General features: G+C 41.2%; 1 pseudogene; it reads left to right on the forward strand.

Moving 5' to 3' along the window:
* Nucleotides 1-1,363: 1,363 nt before the first annotated feature.
* LOC135521612 (myelin-associated glycoprotein-like) lies at nucleotides 1,364-5,864 on the forward strand (annotated as a pseudogene).
* Nucleotides 5,865-16,305: the final 10,441 nt, after the last annotated feature.

A 16,305-nucleotide genomic window follows, 5' to 3' on the forward strand; every position in this document is an offset into this window, starting at 1 on the left:
AAAAGCACATTGGATTTTCTATTTTTAATTTAGATAAACTATGTGAATCAAATATGGAGATATGATTCTATGCACTCTGCACTACCGTCCTGAAATGGTATATTTGCTCATTGCACTCTGTCCATTGCTGTGGAAACCTGTAGATTCCTTCACCTGCCAATATATTTCCATTCCATATTTTTTCCTTACAAGCATGCCACATTTTCTGTTATGTTCTTCATTTATTTTTGCTTGGAATCGAAGGAAGTTACTTTTTCTTCATATGTGATGAACTTATTCAGCCAATCAGTGGCCGTCACTGGTTGGAAGACGTTTAAAGGTCTTGTCACCAGGCCATCAGACATTTAGAACATCCAAAAAAGAAGTAATATCCAGAGACCTTAATAATAGTCATGAATATTGTAAAGAAAATATACCACTATAATGTCCGTTTTGAGGCATGAGGCCTGTTCTGATCGGAACATATTATTTTTCTAATAGCAGCAACACATATTGTATTTTAGGGATTATAGCTCAAATGTAAGTATTTGGGAGAAGTAAAAACACACCTATACAAATATAGTAAGGGTGGGGGCACTTAAACACAGTCTTAAAGTGTGAAGAGGAACTTAACTGCAGCCCAAAGTGTTGAAGAAACTGTGGTCAAACTCAGTAAGGCTATCAGATCTGGTTAAAGTAAAACACGTGGGGAAAACTCAGTTGAAGACCAAAAAGGCATATTGTCTTTTACAGTAACATTGTTTTGTGATAAATTGCAGATAGGTCTCTGACTGTACAGTAGTGGTAAATTATGTGGATCTATGACTACGTGCACTTCCATTACAACTAACTACACAAAATGACACTGAAATTCATCAGCACCGGGTTAGAGGGAGGAGTAACAGACTGGGGACAGGAGGTGACAGTTCACACCCATCAAATCAAATTGTATTTGTCACATGCGCCGAATACACCAGTTGTAGACCTTACAGTGAAATGCTTACTTACAAGCCCTTAACCAACAATGCAGTTTTGAGGAGCAATACACAGGGGGAACTGGTTCGGAATCAATGTGTGAATGTGCGTGGGCACCGGTGTCGAGGTAATCAAGGCAATTATGTACATGCAGGTAGGACTGTTAAAGTGGCTATGCATAGATAATAACAGAGAGTAGCAGCAGCATGGGGGGGGGTGCAAATAATCTGGGTAGCCATTTGATTAGCTGTTCAGGAGTCTTATGGCTTGGGGGTAGAAACTGGACTTGGCGCTCGAGGACCGCTCGCCATGCGGTAGCAGAGAGAACAGTCTTTGGCTAGGGTGGCAGCTGGAGTCTATGACAATTTTTAGGGCCTTCCTCTGACACCGCCTGGTATAGAGGTCCTGGATGGCAGGAAGCTTGGCCCTGGTGATGTACCGAGACGTACGCCCTACCCTCTGTAGTGCCTTGCGGTCGGAGGCCAAGCAGTTGCCATACTAGGCAGTGATGCAACCCGCCAGGATGCTCTCGATGGTGCAGCTGTAAAACCTTTTGAGGATCTGAGGACCCATGCCAAATATTTTCAGTCTCCTGAGGGGGAATAAGTTTTGTTGTGCCCTATTCCCGACTGTCTTGATGTGCTTGGACCTTGTTAGTTTGTTGGTGATGTGGACGCCAAGGAACTTGAAGCTCTCAACCTGCTCCACTACAGCCCCGTCGATGAGAATGTGGGCGTGCTCGCTCCTCCTTTTCCTGTAGTCCACAGTCATATCGTTTGTCTTGATCATGTTGAGGGAGAGGTTGTTGACCTTGCAATACATGGCCAGGTCTCTGATCTCCTCCCTATAGGCTGTCTCATTGTTGTCTGTGATCAGGCCTACCACTGTTGTGTAATCAGCAAACTTAATGATGGTGCCGGAGTTGTGCCTGGCCATGGAGTCATGAGTGAACAGGGAGTACTGGAGGGGACTGAGCACGCTCCCCTGTGGGGCCCCCATGTTGAGGATAAGCGTGGTGGATGTGTTGTTACCTACCCTTACTACCTGGGGGGCGGCCCGTCAGGAAGTTCAGGATCCAGTTGCAAAGGGAGGTGTTTAGTCCCAGGGTCCTTAACTTAGTGATAAGCTTTGAGGGCACTATGGTGTTGAACGCTGAGCTGTAGTCAATGAGTAGCAACCTCACATAGGTGTTCCTTTTGTCCAGGTGGAAAATGGTAGTGTGTAGTGCAATAGAGAATGCTATATACTATCTCCTTGTTCCTTGGTAGAAACAATTGGTACTTTCTTGTTTGTTACAATGAATCTCCATAATGACTTAGGTAAAAAGTATGTAATTACTCTGTTACCATGTGGTTTCTAAATCAATTCCAGACAATTAGGGTAAAATAAAACATTACTTGGAATTTGATATCTTCCCTCCATGCATTAAATTACAGTTTTAAAAATGTGCTAAGAAGGTTGAACCCATCATAAACGTGTCATAAAAAGTTCATGATAGATGTTATGAATGCTTATGTATTCCACTTACAGAGCTATCAATGAGATGTGTATTATCATAACATTATCATATTATTCTATACTCTTTCTGTGCTCCAGGCCTGTGGAAACAGACAAGGTGACCAGAGAAAGAGGTGAAAGAGGACAGACCCTGGTGTTGTGGTTGACTCATTTAGGCAGTGGAGGCAGGATGTGGGTCCTCATCTGGGCAGCTCTACTCTTCTCTCTGGCAGAGAGAGCACCATTTCAAAGTAGTGTTCCTTTAATCATTTCAAGTATTGTTAATATTGAAATCATTAGCAGATGTATAGATGAGGTAGTAGTATGGTATGGCAATTAAAACCCATTTTAATCTAAACTGATTCTGTATCATCAAAAATGTTACAGACAAGTGAAGTGTTTATTACTCATGAATATTAATTCCCCTCCATCAGGACAGGCACCTCCAGCAGCTGCAAACACATACTGCAAAACTTCAGTCCAGAAGAAATAACAGCACAGACTGGCCTATGTGCTGTTATTTCCTGTACTTTCACTCACCCTGATCACGTCAAGTTTAGAACAGCAATATGGTACAAATGCCCTACGAATGGCAAATGCGTTAAGGGTAAAGACATACTTTTTGAGGCAGAGGACTGTAGATCTGTCTGGGTGTGATTGGGCGCCCTCTAGTGAACATTATTACTACTACCACCAAGCTGAAGAATCAGACATTTTCTGTCTTGGCTACTTTTCCCACCTTCAGCATTCAAGGTGATCCTCAGATATGTCTATTGTCTTTTTACACACAATCATCTTGACATATGTCATTGTTACCTGAGATAAAAGCAACATAGGCTCATTAGAATATGTTTAAAAAAAAAGAGTGACATGAACCATTTCAGTTATATGTCACTGCTACTGACATTAGTTGACCACAGGTAACATATTACTTATATATTGAATATAACATTATATTGACATATATCACATAGCATGGGGCTCCATTGGTCCAAAACAGAATGGTCAAGTGTGAAGTAGTTGATGTGTAATTGAGGTCTGATGTCTGTTGCAGAGGTCTCTGGTGGAGGATTCAACAGACACCATGTGGTGTCTGGAGCTGCTTCTGCCCCTGTTGCTGGTCATCAAAGGTAAAACCCTTATGTTTCTCATTCCCTCATGTCAGTGTGAATAATTACTCAATTACACCACAATAACTCAGACTGTGGAAATTAATTGAAAGACTACATATGTAATACTAGAAAAGCAGTAATCTAGATATGCAATTGCACAGTAAAACTGATTTGGTGGTTTTACTGCATCGACCCAGTTGACTTTTAGAGTGTGTCAAACTTACAGCAAACAACACTAAAACAAAAGGGTACAGAGTAGATACAGTGTCCTGGCACACCTGGCAGCAGGAAATCAGCCTAATGTGCTGATGTGCTGGCTGGCGTCCATCTTGGCTCAACATTGTCCCTCTCACTTAAAGTGTTGCCAGTGGTGAGAGTGAGGCATATGCTTCCTCCACATAGGGTCTCTGCTCTTACCATCTCACCCAGGGAGAACATCATGATATCATCCTCTGTTCTCTCTCCCTTTGTTCTCTCTGCTCATCTTTTCTCAGTGATTCCTTTTGAAACTGTTCATGTATTTTAGATTGTTCATTGATATACAGTTTCGCTCTCAATATTCCCATTTCTAATCTCCCCTCCCTATCCCAGTGGAATGTTTGGGTACCAAGGGACGTCTCGGCCATGACCAACTCCTGTGTGGTCATCTACTTCACGTTCATGTATCCGGCCACACCGCGGCATCCACAACATCTGGTGCTTTGGCAAGCCTTACTCCCAGCTCTTCCCGTCTGTGGTGTTCAAGACATTGTGCGTGAAAGTTACAAAGGGCGTACCAAGCTCATTGGGGACCTGCAACAGAGGAACTGCACCCTGCTCATTAGTAATATAGGTACAGAGCACTCAGGGAGGTACTACTTCCGTGTCGACCTGGGCGGTGCCAACATCTACACCTACCCAGACTTCTCTGAGCTCAAGGTGCTGGGTAAGCCTGCTGAGAGACCCTGAGAGGCTTTTTTTACGGGCGGGATTGCCCTCGCCTGGTATCATATCTTTTGTGCTGTCTTGTCACCTACTGTGTCCACTGTTTGGATTGACATGGGATAACAATGACAGTAGGATTTGGCAAGCACAAATAGATATAGGATTTCCCTAGCTGTGATTATAATTATTTTCGTTTGAATGAGAATAGGTAAATGTTGTGAATTTGTGAATTTTAAGTCATTCACTTATGTCCTCTCTGTTCCCCACACCAGCCCACATTGACATCCCTGCGGAGATAGTAGCTGATGACGTTGGCGTGCTACAGCATCCTCCAGACAACTGTCCAGAGAATAGCCCAGAGATCCAATGGATGTACACAGACTACCTGCCTGAATCCCACTATACCTCAGACTACGTGGAAGAGAGCAACACAGCCGTACTGTCAAGCACGCTCATCTTCACCCCCAAGCCCGTGCACAATGGGAGATGGACAGTACTGCTGAGTGAGCTTCTGGGCTCAAAGTTGAACTCCATTCTAGAGGAGAGCACGGTAAGGTTCCTAAACAACCCAGCCTCAATCCCAACTCCAAGTCTCAGTGGTAGACAGCATCCCTCACACATCACAGACAGCAAAATTATGCGATGGCCCAAATTTGGCTCTAATCTACAATATTACGACTTACCATTTTACCCAGTTAACCACTTGGTGTTACGGTCCTAAAGTGGATCTGTAGCATGAAATGTCAGACCTTGCCTGGCAATGTGGCCCACATTCAGACCAAAAGTAACTATGGGAAGTTCTTTGGGCCACATAACTCAAGCCAGAGATGGCCCATAAGCAAAGTGCCAACCCTCCCCCAGTTCGCATCTCCAACATTTGGACCAGATCTGAGCCATATGACACATTGTGGTGCCAGAACGGAGCCACATATGTGTCACCAACAACCAGATCTGGCCCACAGTTGTCTGCTCTCTTCCATGTGTTGTATTTCCTGTGTATTCCACTACTACTGTTGCACGGCTGCCTTGATACTAACAGGATATGCTAAACAGCCTCAATCTCCTTGTCTTACGCCTCTGCTCACCAATAACTACTAACCCTCCTCTCTCAATGTCTGTCATGTTATCCCTTTATACTCTGAATATTCTGAGGTGTCAATGGCATTAGTGGCACTGTACTCACATAACCTGTGATTCTGAATGGGCTTTCATCTCTGTCTGTACCTTCAACAGGGAGAAGACGGGGATTATCAACCTGTGGGCTCTATGGCAGACTTGGAGAGGCAAGAGCTGAACTACGCCGCTCTGCAGTTTGATGAGGGGGCCTCAGGGAGGGGGGATTACGGCAGGGAAGGATTGCGATTTATTTGGAATTGATCTCGGGTTAGTTTCTGCCGTCATCCGTATTTATCTTAACTGCATTGTTGGTTAGGGGCTCGTAAGTAAGCATTTCACTGCAACACCTGTTGTATTCGGCGCATGTGACTATTAACATTTGATCTGATTTGATCTCCCTCTGTCCCTGAATCATCTGAATGACGTCTCCGTTAGTCAACCCCCCGGCCTCCAGGAGGAGCCCCAGTCACATCTCGCCACCCAGGACTGCTGGTAGCTACTTGCAGGGTCAGAACACGGCCCAGTGGACAATGTAAAAAGATCTTTGTATTATCAGCAGCTGTCGGTCTCCAGGCTCTTACTCTATTGTTCACAGTCAAACAATTCCCTCACAACAGGTGCAATGTGTTATTTACTGTACTGTGTCATCTAGATTCAATGTTGCTATTTCCATCTTTACACCATTAATTGTTGGCCCTGCTCTCATGCTTGGGACACAGTAACACATTTTCTGGGGCTCCCCTTCTGCATGTCATCCTATATCACACTCATAGGTAGCCTGGTTAAACCAGATTGAATGAGGCACTCACCACTATTTTCTTGTGTAACGCAGAGCAATCCGTTTGGATACCAGGCTAACTTGTACCTGCTCCTGTTCGAGATCTTTCCATTATAGTTCTTCTCCACTGTGTCCGCTGCCAGTTGAAGTGTCAGGGAAAGGGGTGTGTTTTGTGCTTTTAAATATATCTATTGCTGACCCTGGATCTGGAGGAAATGAGGGATCTCTTCTCTCTTCCTGATCCAGTGGTTGTCACCACTGACCAGTGTTCAACCAACGCCAGGCCTGATACACATCCAATTGAAGCCAGTCATCTTCATCTCACATATTCTGTTCTAACATATAGTTCAATAGTGATGTGTGCTGTGACTCAGTGGCTTTTGATGATGATGATGATGAGACTTTTTCTTTGATTTTATATAAAGAGAGAAAATGGATACTCTAAGAGGTTTGTCAAGCCTCGGCCTGATTTTTTTGTTTTTATGCATTATAAGCACTGATTGCATTGTGTTTTGCTCTTGAGGAAATATGCCGGGGTAACACAGAATGTTCTATTTATGCCGTTGCCCATGATTCAATTACTAGTATTTTTGGACAATGTTTTGCCAAGGGTAAGTGTTAATTTATCCTTAAATGGGAACCAATGGGTTAGAATCAATTTTTGGATCAATCCTGGATCAATCCTACATTACTTCACTGTTGTCACGGCTGTCGTCGGATAAAGAAGGAGACCAAGGTGCAGCGCGGTAGGCGTTCATCATTTTTTTATAAAACTGAACACCGCAACAAAATAACAAAGTTGAACAAAACAAAACGGTTCTGTCAGGTGCAGACACTAAACAGAAAACAACTACCCACAAAACCCAAATGAAAAAGGACAACTTATATATGATCCCCAATCAGAGACAACGATAGACAGCTGCCTCTGATTGGGAACCACACCAACATCGAAATAAAGAAACTAGAATGCCCAACCTAGTCACACCCTGGCCTCTCTATGGCCAGGGTGTGACAACTGTAATACTCGCACAGCAGGCCAAAATGTATCTCGTTGAGACAATGTATGTGTCTGTGTATGTAAACAGAGCTGAAAGATCAGCGAACATTGATCACTGTGACTGTTCCTAGGATCACTTTACCTGAGATCGCTTTCCACAAAATATCTTCTTCAATGGTTGTGAAGTGTGAAATCGATGAATAATCGATTACGAATCAACTTACCACTCCTGTGCACCTGCTCTCTGCCTGTCTCACTTAGGTATCTCTGTTCAGTGGAGATCTTCTTCTCTGATACTTGTGAGCACATTTACAGATCACAGATATACAGTATCTAATTACTGTTTGTCATTATAAATTGTGAGAAATGTAAAAATATCTGTAGAGGCCAAAGATGAGAGTCAGTATCTGTATTTTGTTCCCCCTTCTCACTCCGTCATTTTGTGGTGAGACAAACTGTTGCACAGTACAACACTAGGGATAGGCGTCCCGCTAGCGGGACACCAGCCGACAACATTCCATGAAATTGATGGGTGCGCAATTCAAATAAATAATCGTAATTTTAAACAATCATGAACATACAAGTATCTTATATCATTTAAAAGCTTAAATTCTTGTTAATCTAACTGCTTGTCCGATTTACAATATGCTTTCTGGCAAAAGCATTACATGCAATTGGCTGAGGACAGCGCCCCACATCAACATATATTTCAACCAGCACAGGCTTCATAACATCACAAATAGCGATTACATAAATCACTTACTTTTGAAGACCTTCCTCTGTTTGCAATCCCAAGAGTCCCAGCTACAACATGAATGGTCGTTTTGTTAGATAAAATCCTTCTTTATATCCCAAAAAGCACGCCAAAAGATTGATATTGTACCGGTGCTCTCCTAACCAAAACTCCAAATTCTTGCATGTTTTTCAAAAACAAGCCTGAAAAATTGAATAAAGACTGTTGACATCTAGTGGAAGCCATAGGAATTGCAATCTGGGAGACAGATTTACATTGGAACAGGAATAGGTTTCCATTATAAGAGCCTGGGACCTAAAAAAATAATTTCAGTTGGAATTGTATCAATTCTGTTATAGTCTCCGACATTATTTTAACAGTTTTAGAAACTTCAAAGTGTTTTCTATCCAATGCTAGCAATTATATGCATATCCTGTCTTCTGGGCCTGAGTAACAGGCAGTTTACTTTGGGCACAACAGTCAGGTGGAAATTCAGGAAACTAGACCCTATACCTACAAATTTTAATTTCAGCACAATTAGCCACAGTTGTAGATGATGCTAAAGTCAGTATAAAGTAACCAAAAATATTGCATTGACATTCAGGCCCTTGGTATAATTGTTCTTTCAGTCTTTGCACTAATGCATGAGGGCAGTTCAAATTTCAATTAAATAATTGTGCATATGGTTCACATTGGTCAGATCTTGCGTTCCATCTTAACAGCTCCGTTTTTAGTGCATCTCAACGTATTACAAAAACAACAAAAAGCAAACCAAACGTCATTGGTAGAGCATACATAACTTCAGCCATTTATGGTGCTGGTGGATCTTTACTAATAGTCACTAATATCTGACTGAATAGATATCTTTGGACCTGTACACACTCAGGTTGTACAACTGATGTACAACGCATTTGACACCATGGATGTGGTAGCTGATATTTTTGTGATACAATAAAGAGTTTAAACAACCAATGCGCAGGCTTCCACAATGCTTATGTGATTATATTTGTGCAGACCAAACCTTGTTTTATCACAACAGTTGTGCCAAATGCATCAGTTGAGTTTTACTTAGTTGTTAACCCACTTAGTTTTACCCTCAATTTCAATTCAATTCCAATCAATTTGACTATAACTTACAATGGCTACAATAACTCTACAAGGCTTTTAGTTTAGGGACCAACTTTGTGAATGTGTGTCGTATGGTGCATGCTGATGATGGACCTTCAAATCAAATCAAATTGTATTTGTCACACGTGCTTAGTGGTGTGGGGGCTGTGCTTTGGCATAGTGGGTGGGGTTATATCCTTCCTGTTTGGCCCTGTCCGGGGGTGTCCTCGGGTGGGGCCACAGTGTCTCCTGACCCCTCCTGTCTCAGCCTCCAGTATTTATGCTGCAGTAGTTTATGTGTCGGGGGGCTGGGGTCAGTTTGTTATATCTGGAGTACTTCTCCTGTCCAATTCGGTGTCCTGTGTGAATCTAAGTGTGCGTTCTCTAATTCTCTCCTTCTCTCTCTCGGAGGACCTGAGCCCTAGGACCATGCCCCAGGACTACCTGACATGATGACTCCTTGCTGTCCCCAGTCCACCTGGCCGTGCTGCTGCTCCAGTTTCAACTGAACCGCGGCCCTAGGACCATGCCCCAGGACTACTTGACATGATGACTCCTTGCTGTCCCCAGTCCACCTGGCCGTGCTGCTGCTCCAGTTTCAACTGTTCTGCCTTATTATTATTCGACCATGCTGGTCATTTATGAACATTTGAACATCTTGGCCATGTTCTGTTATAATCTCTACCCGGCACAGCCAGAAGAGGACTGGCCACCCCACATAGCCTGGTTCCTCTCTAGGTTTCTTCCTAGGTTTTGGCTTTTCTAGGGAGTTTTTCCTAGCCACCGTGCTTCTACATCTGCATTGCTTGCTGTTTGGGGTTTTAGGCTGGGTTTCTGTACAGCACTTTGAGATATCAGCTGATGTACGAAGGGCTATATAAATAAATTTGATTTGATTTGATTTGATTTGCTTAGCAGATGTTTTTGTGGGTGTAGCGAAATATCTAACAGATTCACGACAAATACCTAATACACACAAATCTAAGTAAAGGAATGGAATTGAGAATATATAAATACATGGACGAGCAATGTCAGAACGGCATAGACAGGTAGTAGATAGTATAGAATAAAGTATATACATATGAGATGAGTAATGCAAGATATGTAAACATTATTCAAGTGGCATTATTAAAGTGACTTGTGTTCCAAGTGGCATGTAAGTATTTAGGAGAAGTAAAACCCCAACTAACAAATATAGCAAGGCCTTTGCACTTTAGCACAGTCTCAAAGTGTGAAAAGGAACTAAAATAGGGCCAAAGAGTGTTGTAAGCTTTGGTCAAACTCTGTGAAGACCCACTAACCGGTCTGGTGAAACACAATAAAAATGTAATGGGAAACTGAGTTGAAGATGAAGAAGGCATCATGGCTTTTACAATGATATTGTTTTTAGAGAAATGTACAATTATGTTGATGTATGACTAGATGCACTTCCATTACAATTACACAAATTGACACGGAAATTCATCTGACAGTGTACATATTATTGATAACGTATCAGGCATTGTTGCCACCGAATTCCTTCCATTTCAGGCTGTGATCAGTGGCATTATTACCATGTCTTCTTGCTATTAAGTCAACATAATGTAACGGTGAAAGAATCATCACTCTTCAAACGTGGGTCTTATATGTCTGTATACTGTAAAGATTGTGGTATAGAACCATCACAAAAATATATTGAATGCAACCCAGTAGCCTCTAACGTTGATAATAAAGGTAATGCCGACTCAGTAGCGCACATACATACATACATACACATCTTATTCAAATATATTTTCCTTTATTTTTTCCCCACAAACTCTACCACCCCTCCCCAAACTGGATTAAACTAATGAACAACATCACTTAGGCTTCCACTTCCAGCTTATACATACCATATACATTTCAAGGACAATCTATTTTACAATATTAATATTTTGTTTGTCTTTAGTCCTGGCCTTCCTCTATTTATGATGTCCATCCAGTTTGATTTCTATTGGCCAAAAGATCTGAACCTATATACAGTGCCTTGCGAAAGTATTCGGCCCCCTTGAACTTTGCGACCTTTTGCCACATTTCAGGCTTCAAACATAAAGATATAAAACTGTATTTTTTTTGTGAAGAATCAACAACAAGTGGGACACAATCATGAAGTGGAACGACATTTATTGGATATTTCAAACTTTTTTACATTGGGCGTGCAAAATTATTCAGCCCCCTTAAGTTAATACTTTGTAGCGCCACCTTTTGCTGCGATTACAGCTGTAAGTCGCTTGGGGTATGTCTCTATCAGTTTTGCACATCGAGAGACTGAAATTTTTTCCCATTCCTCCTTGCAAAACAGCTCGAGCTCAGTGAGGTTGGATGGAGAGCATTTGTGAACAGCAGTGTTCAGTTCTTTCCACAGATTCTCGATTGGATTCAGGTCTGGACTTTGACTTGGCCATTCTAACACCTGGATATGTTTATTTTTGATCCATTCCATTGTAGATTTTGCTTTATGTTTTGGATCATTGTCTTGTTGGAAGACAAATCTCCGTCCCAGTCTCAGGTCTTTTGCAGACTCCATCAGGTTTTCTTCCAGAATGGTCCTGTATTTGGCTCCATCCATCTTCCCATCAATTTTAACCATCTTCCCTGTCCCTGCTGAAGAAAAGCAGGCCCAAACCATGATGCTGCCACCACCATGTTTGACAGTGGGTATGGTGTGTTTAGGGTGATGAGCTGTGTTGCTTTTACGCCAAACATAACGTTTTGCATTGTTGCCAAAAAGTTCAATTTTGGTTTCATCTGACCAGAGCACCTTCTTCCACATGTTTGGTGTGTCTCCCAGGTGGCTTGTGGCAAACTTTAAACGACACTTTTTATGGATATCTTTAACTTCTTGAAACTCATCATCCCGGATCCGGGTTTGTGACTAAAGCCTCAGGCTCATTAGCATAACGCAACGTTAACGATTTCTGAAAATCGCAAATAAAATGAAAATAATGCATCTGCTCTCAAGCTTAGCCTTTTCTTAACAACACTGTCATCTCAGATTTTCAAAATATGCTTTTGAACCATAGAAATTGACTAATTTGTGTAAGAGTATGCAAAGCTAGCATAGCATTTTGAGTAGCATTTAGCATGCAACATTTTCACAAAAACCAGATAACCAAATAAATAAAATCATTTACCTTTGAAGAGCTTCTGATGTTTTCAATGAGGAGACTCTCAGTTACATACCAAATGCGCAGTTTTTCCTGAAAGCGTCTGTGTGTAGGAGAAATCGTTCCGTTTTCTACATTGCGTCTGGCTACCAAACGAACCGAAAATTCAGTCACCTACAACGTAAAACTTTTTCCGGATTAACTACATAATATCGACCGAAACATGGCAAACGTTGTTTGGAATCAATCCTCAAGGTGTTTTTTCACATATCTCTTCATTGATATGCAGTTCGTGGAAGCTTGCTTTCCTCTCTGTATCGCATGGAAAAATACTGGCAGGTGACTTTGCGCACCAATTTCGGCGCAGGACACCGGGCGGACACCTGGTAAATGTGGTCTCTTATGGTCAATCATCCAATGATCTGCCCACAAATACGTCACAATGCTGCAGACACCTTGGGGAAACGACAGAAAGGGTTGACTCACTCCTCTCGCATTCACAGCCATATAAGGAGACAATGGAAAACAGAGCCTCAAAAATCCTTGTCATTTCCTGGATGCCATCTCATCTTGGTTTTGCCTGAAGCTCACGTTCTAGGGCACGCACAGAGAATATCTTGGTATTTCTGGACACGTCAGAGTGTTTTCTTTCGAATGGTATCAATTATATGCATAGTCGAGCATCTTTTTGTGACAAAATATCTTGTTTAAAACGGGAACGTTTTTCATCCAAAAATGAAATAGCGCCCCCATAGATGTAAGAGGTTAAGAAATGGCTTTCTTCTTGCCACTCTTCCATATATGCCAGATTTGTGCAATATACGACTGATTGATGTCCTATGGACAGAGTCTCCCACCTCAGCTGTAGATCTCTGCAGTTCATCCAGAGTGATCATGGGCCTCTTGGCTGCATCTCTGATCAGTCTTCTCCTTGTATGAGCTGAAAGTTTAGAGGGACGGCCAGGTCTTGGTAGATTTGCAGTGGTCTGATACTCCTTCCATTTCAATATTATCGCTTGCACAGTGCTCCTTGGGATGTTTAAAGCTTGGGAAATCTTTTTGTATCCAAATCCGGCTTTAAACTTCTTCACAACAGTATCTCGGACCTGCCTGGTGTGTTCCTTGTTCTTCATGATGCTTCTCTACGCTTTTAACGGACCTCTGAGACTATCACAGTGCAGGTGCATTTATACGGAGACATGATTACACACAGGTGGATTGTATTTATCATCATTAGTCATTTAGGTCAACATTGGATCATTCAGAGATCCTCACTGAACTTCTGGAGAGAGTTTGCTGCACTGAATGTAAAGGGGCTGAATAATTTTGCAAGCCCAATTTTTCAGTTTTTGATTTGTTAAAAAAGTTTGAAATATCCAATAAATGTCGTTCCACTTCATGATTGTGTCCCACTTGTTATTGATTCTTCACAAAAAAATACAGTTTTATATCTTTATGTTTGAAGCCTGAAATGTGGCAAAAGGTCGCAAAGTTCAAGGGGGCCGAATACTTTCGCAAGGCACTGTACATGTTACAGACACAGTATATTTTACATTTGTTATCTTGTATTTATTAGTCCCACTCTTCAGCTCCATTCAACCCCTCCCATCTATCTCTTAACACTATCCATATTGGATTTCTATTTGCCATATATTTTTTCAACTGTCCTGTGATTCTTCACAAAAGTTCTGAACCTTTCTATTCTCATAGTTTCTACAGATTGTAAATGAAAGATATACATTTTTGCTATTAGTATTATTGTATTATTGATCACCCGGTAGTGCTATCTGCAGCATTAGCTCCAGGTAAATGATGCAATTCTTCAGACATTCCTTGACCTGTGACCAAAAACCAGCTACATATGGACAGTACCAAAAACAAATATCTAATGACTCTGCCTCCTCTCAGCAAAATCTGCAGAGCTGGTAAGATTTTATCCCCCCCTCCCCCCATATATATAACATTCTATTGGTTGCAAGAATTTTGCAAAATCATTTAAATAGAAAAATTGAACGTTTTGAATCCGGCGTTGTTTTGCATGTCAATTCATAAGCCATGTGCCATGGAATGGGAACATCGGAAATCTCTTCCCAACTATTTTAACATCTATATGGCACAGCTGTCAATTCTTTGGTCGTTAAATGAAACTCGTATATATTTTTATTTATCACAATTTTCTTTAACCAATTTTAGTCCTTATTGCAGGGCCGACAGACAAGTTCCTTACTATTAGCCTCTTCAACTTGCCTCTTCCATTTTTGCGGTAATGCTGCAATTAGTTGGTTGTCATTTTGGGTAGAGCAAATATTTCCATATATTTGTGTTAGCTGCATATGTGACATAACTCCACCAGTCCTATTTATGATACAATTGACAAAGATGATACTTTTTTAAACATTTTATTGAAAAATAAAGGCATATATTAGCATATTTGAGTTTAACTACAATATATGAAGTATTATTTCTTCAGTCTTTTCTGGTGGATTAACCTCGCTGGGCAACCCGACGCGCCAGCGTCCCACCTTGCCAACAATAAATGCAAATGCGCTACGCCAAATGCTAATAGCACTCGTTAAAACTCAGACGTTCATTAAAACACAAATGCAGGGTACTCAATTCAAGCTACACTCGTTGTGAATCGAGCCAACAAGTCAGATTTTTTAAATGCTTTTCGGCGAAAGCATGAGAAGCTATTATCTGATAGCATGCAACACCCCGAAATACCTGAAGGGGACGTAAACAAAAGAATTAGCGTAGCCGGCGCTACACAAAACGCAGAAATAAAATATAAAACATTCATTACCTTTGACGAGCTTCTTTGTTGGCACTCCTATATGTCCCATAAACATCACAATTGGGTCTTTTTTTATTAAATCGGTCCTTGTATACCCAAAATGTCCATTTATGAAGACTGTGTGATCCAGGAAAAACACCGTTTATAAACGCAATGTTATTTTTTTTTATTAAAAAAGTTGCCTATAAACTTTGACAAAACACTTCAAACTACTTCTGTAATCCAACTTTAGGTATTAGTAAACGTTAATAAACAATCAAATTGATCACGGAGCGATCTGTATTCAATAGCAACAAGTTTGGAAAACGTAGTCCACTTTCCCCCCTCCATTTCTTCCTGCTGTGTACCCGACAAAAAGGCTGTGCCTATTACTCATATGACCAAGGATTTAGCTGCATAGAAATCACAACACTGGCGACATCGTGTGGAAGCTGTAGGAACTGTAAGCCCATCGTTATCTATTATACCTTGCAATAGACAATACAGAGACTGGCGGATTGATTTTTTCTTCTGCGATTTTGTGATCAGGTTTCCTTGCGATTTTGACCACGAAACACGTTCTGTTATAGTCACAGACATCATTTAACCAGTTTTAGAAACGTCAGAGTGTTTTCTATGCACACATACTAATCATATGCATATACTATATTCCTGGCATGAGTAGCAGGACGTTGAAATGTTGCGCGATTTTTAACAGAATGTTGAAAAAAGTAGCCCGATCTCTAACTTAAACTGAAATTGCAACCAACTTTCTACGGCTTTTTTAAAAATTACGACATTTTGGAGAAGATTTTGTTTTCAAATAACCGAAAGTGAGTGGTGGTGAATAAATGGAAAAAGGCCGTTCTTGAACATGGGGTGAGACATTCTTACCAATTTGCTAGAGAACCAGTTCGGATTTAAGTATAGCCTTTGTATGACTGATGCCTTTAGTGAGAGGTCTAATGCTTTAATATTTAATCATTTCTGCCCTCCGAATTCATAATCATTATATAAATAGTCTCTTTTAATTTTGTCTGGCTTGCTATTCCAAATAAAAGGGAATATTTTTTGCAGGTTGCTAGGTGTAGGCCAAACCATAAGCAAATAGGTCAACTGTGATATGACTGAAGAGTTAACCTGGGTGATTTTTCCACCCATAAACAGGTATTTTCCTTTCCATGGTAGC

Source organism: Oncorhynchus masou, chromosome 30 (genome assembly GCF_036934945.1).
Source record: "Oncorhynchus masou masou isolate Uvic2021 chromosome 30, UVic_Omas_1.1, whole genome shotgun sequence".
NCBI classification, from domain to species: Eukaryota; Metazoa; Chordata; class Actinopteri; order Salmoniformes; family Salmonidae; genus Oncorhynchus; species Oncorhynchus masou.